Below are 5,727 nucleotides of genomic sequence, written 5' to 3' on the forward strand. Positions count from 1 at the left end.
ATTGAATATCGTCACGATCAGCATTTGTAAAATAAAAGTTGGAAGTTTAAATATGTGTCAGTTCTTACGCAGCAGAATAAACACCCTGGACCTCAAATTGATTTAACAAACAGCGGATGGCGAGATTCATCACTGGACCAAGAGTGTGCAACAATGGCCAATAAAGGTAAGAAAGTTACATTACTCTAAATTCAAATTGTGATGATAACTTTCTTTCTCCATGTCTTCAACCCTGTATGTACTCTGTTGTTAGTGTAAAGAGCGTGACGGGGGCTTGTGGTCGACTAGGCATACCAGGGAGACCACGCCAGTTTAAAATGATAATTTGTAGCTTAATATACTACTACTGATAATAAACCCCCCCATGAACCATGGACCTTGCCATTGGTGGGGACGTTTGCGTGCCTCAGCGATACAGATGACTGTACCGTAGGTGCAACCCCAATGGATGGGTATCTGTTGAGAGGCCAGACAAACATGTGGTTCCTGAAGAGGGGCAGCAGCCTTTTCAGAAGTTGCAGGGGCAACAGTCTGGATGATTGACTGATCTGGCCTTGTAACACTAACCAAAACTGCCTTGCTGTGCTTGCACTGCGAACGGCTGAAAGCAAGGGGAAACTACAGCCGTAATTTTTCACGAGGGCGTGCAGCTTTACTGTGTGATTAAATGATGATGGTGTCCTCTTGGGCAAAATATTCCGGAGGTAAAAGAGTCCCCCATTCGGATCTCCGGGTGGGGACTACTCAAGAGGATGTCGTTATCAGGAGAAAGAAAACTGGCGTTCTACGGATCGGAGCGAGGAATGTCAGATCCCTTAATCGGGCAGGTAGGTTAGAAAATTTAAAAAGGGAAATGGATAGGTTAAAGTTAGATATAGTGGGAATTAATGAAGATCGGTGGCAGGGGGAACAAGACTTTTGGTCAGGTAAATACAGGGTTATTACAAATGATTGAAGCGATTTCACAGCTCTACAATAACTTTATTATTTGAGATATTTTCACAATGCTTTGCACACACATACAAAAACTCAAAAAGTTTTTTTTAGGCATTCACTAATGTTCGATATGTGCCCCTTTAGTGATTCGGCAGACATCAAGCCGATTATCAAGTTCCTCCCACACTCGGCGCAGCATGTCCCCATCAATGAGTTCGAAAGCATCGTTGATGCGAGCTCGCAGTTCTGGCACGTTTCTTGGTAGAGGAGGTTTAAACACTGAATCTTTCACATAACCCCACAGAAAGAAATCGCATGGGGTTAAGTCGGGAGAGCGTGGAGGCCATGACATGATTTGCTGATCATGATCTCCACCACGACCGATCCATCAGTTTTCCAATCTCCTGTTTAAGAAATGCCGAACATCATGATCGAAGTGCGATGGAGCACCATCCTGTTGAAAGATGAAGTCGGCGCTGTTGGTCTCCAGTTGTGGCATGAGCCAATTTTCCGCGGGCTACGCGTGAAACTTGCCCGCACGCGTTCAACCGTTTCTTAGCTCACTGCAGGCCGACCCGTTGATTTCCCCTTACAGACGCATCCAGAAGCTTTAAACTGCGCATACCATCGCCGAATGGAGTTAGCAGGAAGTGGATCTTTGTTGAACTTTGTCCTGAAGTGTTGTTGCACTGTTATGACTGACTGATGTGAGTGCATTTCAAGCACGACATACGCTTTCTCGGCTCCTGTCGCCATTTTGTCTCACTGCGCTCTCGAGCGCTCTGACGGCAGAAACCTGAAGTGCGGCTTCACCCGAACAAAACTTTATGAGTTTTTCTACGTATCTGTAGTGTGTCGTGATCATATGTCAATTAATGGAGCTACAGTGAATTTATGAAATCGCTTCAATCATTTGTAATAGCCCTGTACAAAATCAAATACGGGTAATGCAGGAGTAGGTTTAATAATGAATAAAAAAATAGGAGTGTGGGTAAGCTACTACCAACAGCATAGTGAACGCATTATTGTGGCCAAGATAGACACGAAGCCCATGCCTATTACAGTAGTACAAGTTTATATGCCAACTAGCTCTGCAGATGATGAAGAAATTGATGAAATGTGTGATGAGATAAAAGAAATTATTCAGGTAGTGAAGGGAGACGAAAATTTAATAGTCATGGGTAACTGGAATTCGACAGTAGGAAAAGGAAGAGAAGGAAACGTAGTAGGTATATATGGATTGGGGCTAAGAAATGAAAGAGGAAGCTGCCTGGTAGAATTTTGCACAGAGCATAACTTAATCATAGCTAACAATTGGTTCAAGAATCATGAAAGAAGATTGTATACATGGAAGAAACCTGGAGATACTAGAAGATTTCAGATAGATTATATAATGGTAAGACAGAGATTTAGGAACCAGATTTTAAATTGTAAGACATTTCCAGGGGCAGATGTGGACTCTGACCACAATCTATTGGTTATGAACTGTAGATTAAAACTGAAGAAACTGCAAAAAGGTGGGAATTTAAGGAGGGGGCCTGGATAAACTGACTAAACCAGAGGTTTTACAGAGTTTCAGGGAGAGCATAAGGGAACAATTGACAGAAATGGGGGAAAGACATACAGTAGAAGAAGATTGGGCAGCTTTCAGGACTGAAATAGTGAAGGCAGCAGAGGATCAAGTAGGTAAAAAGATGAGGGCTAGTAGAAATCCTTGGGTAACAGAAGAGATACTGAATTTAATTGATGAAATGATAAAATACAAAAATGCAGTAAGTGAAGCAGGCAAAAAGGAATACAAACGTCTCAAAAATGAGATCAACTGGAAGTGCAAAATGGCAAAGCAGGGATGGCTAGAGGACAAATGTAAGGATGTAGAGGCTTATCTCACTAGGGGTAAGATAGATACTACCTACAGGAAAATTAAAGAGACCTTTGGAGAAAAGAGAACTACTTGCATGAATATCAAGAGATCAGATGGAAACCCAGTTCTAAGCAAAGAAGGGAAAGCAGAAAGGTGGAAGGGTCTATACAGAGGTGATGTTCTTGAGGACAATATTATGGAAATGGAAGAGGAGGTAGATGAAGATGAAATGGAAGATATGATACTGTGTGAAGAGTTTGACAGAGCACTGAAAGACCTAAGTTGATACAAGGCGCTTGGAATAGACAACATTTCATTAGAACTACTGACAACCTTGGGAGAGCCAGTCCTGACAAAACTACCATCTGGTTAGGAAGATGTATGAGACAGGTGAAATACCCTCAGACTTCAAGAGGAATATAATAATTCCAATCAGAAAGAAAGCAGGTGTTGACAGATGTGAAAATTACCGAACTATCAGTTTAACAAGTCACAGCTGCAAAATACTAACGTGAATTCTTTACAGACGAATGGAAAAACTGGTAGAGGCCGACCTTGGGGAAGATCAGTTTGGATTCCGTAGAAATGTTGGAACACGTGAGGCAATACTGACTCTACAACTTATCTTAGAAGAAAGATTAAGGAAAGGCAAACCTACGTTTCTAGCATTTGTAGACTTAGAGAAAGCTTTTGACAATGTTGACTGGAATACTCTCTTTCAAATTCTGAAGGTGGCAGGGTTAAAATACAGGGAGCGAAAGGCTATTTACAATTTGTACAGAAATCAGAGCGCAGTTATAAGAGTCGAGGGACATGAAAGGGAAGCAGTGGTTGGGAAGGGAGTGAGACAGGGTTGTAGCCTCTCCCCGATGTTATACAATCTGTATATTGAGCAAGCAGTAAAGGAAACAAACGAAAAATTTGGAGTAGGCATTAAAATCCATGGAGAAGAAATAAAAACTTTGAGGTTCGCCGATGACATTGCAATTGTGTCAGAGACAGCAAAGGACTTGGAAGAGCAGTTGAACGGAATGGATAGTGTCTTGAAAGGAGGATATAAGATGAACATCAACAGAAGCAAAACGAGGATAATGGAATGTAGTCGAATTAAGTCGGGTGATGCTGAGGGAAGTAGATCAGGAAATGAGACACTTAAAGTAGTAAAGGAGTTATGCTATTTGGGGAGCAAAATAACTGATGATGGTCGAAGTAGAGAGGATATAAAATGTAGACTGGCAATGGCAAGGAAGGCGTTCCCGAAGAAGAGGAATTTTTTAACATCGAGTTTTGTTTTAAGTGTCAGGATGTCGTTTCTGAAAGTATTTGTATGGAGTGTACCCATGTATGGAAGTGAAACGTGGACGATAAATAGTTTGGACAAGAAGAGAACAGAAGCTTTCGAAATGTGGTGCTACAGATGAATGCTGAAGGTTAGATGGGTGGATCACATAACTAATGAGCAGATATTGAATAGAATTGTATCTGCTTAGTGTATTCAGCTCTGCTGTTAGAATATTGCTGCGCGTTGTGGGATCCTTACCAGGTGGGATTGACAGAGGACATCGAAAGGGTGCAAAAAAGGGCAGCTCGTTTTGTATTATCACGTAATAGGGGAGAGAGTGTGGCAGATATGATACGCGAGTTGGGATGGAAGTCATTAAAGCAAAGACGTTTTTCGTCGCGGCGAGATCTATTTACGAAATTTCAGTCACCAACTTTCTCTTCCGAATGCGAAAATAATTTGTTGAGCCAAACCTACATAGGTAGGAATGATCATCAAATAAAATAAGAGAAATCAGAGCTCGAAAAGAAAGATTTAGGTGTCGTTTTTCCCGCGCGCTGTTCGGGAGTGGAATGGTAGATGGATAGTATGATTGTGGTTCGATGAACCCTCTGCCAAGCACTTAAACGTGAATTGCAGAGTAATCATTTAGATGTAGATGTAGAAGAGGAGTTTGTGGCACAACCTGACTAGAAGAAGGGATCGGTTGGTAGGACATGTTCTGAGGCATCAAGGGATCACCAATTTAATACTGGAGGGCAGCGTGGAGGGTAAAAATCGCAGAGGAAGACCAAGAGCTGAATACACTAAACAGATTCAGAAGGATGTAGGTTGCGGTAGGTACTGGGAAATGAAGAAGGTGGCACAGGATAGAGTAGCATGGAGAGATGCATCAAACCAATCTCAGGACTGAAGCAATAATTAATATTTGTCCCCCGGAGAAAGAGGTGCATTACAAGGTAAGTGAGTGCGTGTTAGGTGTTGGTGGATCAGTGGTCTACCATTTCCATGGTCCAGCACACTTCAGAACGTCGATGGCATTGTTACTCCATGAAAAGGTTTCAACTGGCTTGCATCAACAGTAGTTGTTTTTGTGGGTAACTGTAACTTGACATTAACTGGCGATGTGGTTTCGACAACTTGGTAAGGTCCCTGGTAATTTGGCACAAATTTTTTCATCTTACCTTTAGTAACATAGGGAGTGGATAGAAAAACTCATTGTCCAATTTTGAAATCTGGATACTTAGAGCATACATTGCATAATTTTTCTCTCCGTTCTAATGCTCTGGTATTTGCTTTCTGTACTTTTTTCCACACATTCTCTAGCATGTTTTCTAAGTGCTTCTCCATTCTTTCCTTCTTTGGGCTTAATAACATCGAACGGCAATGGCATCTTCCATCCATAAATAACTTCATCAGGTGGAATGTCCTTTCCTTTATGTGTTTTGGCATTGTAAGCACTTACACAGTGTTGAATGACGATACCCCAATTGTTATGTTGGTCATTGATAAAATAACAAAGCATCTTCCCGATAGTGTGGTGGACCCTTTCTGTCCATCCGTTTCCCTGTGGGTGTAAGGGGGTGGTGCATAATTTACATACTTTCAGCAAACGGCAAAGTTGTTTCATGAGGTCAAACATGAA

Source organism: Schistocerca cancellata, chromosome 6 (genome assembly GCF_023864275.1).
Source record: "Schistocerca cancellata isolate TAMUIC-IGC-003103 chromosome 6, iqSchCanc2.1, whole genome shotgun sequence".
Lineage (NCBI taxonomy): Eukaryota > Metazoa > Arthropoda > Insecta > Orthoptera > Acrididae > Schistocerca > Schistocerca cancellata.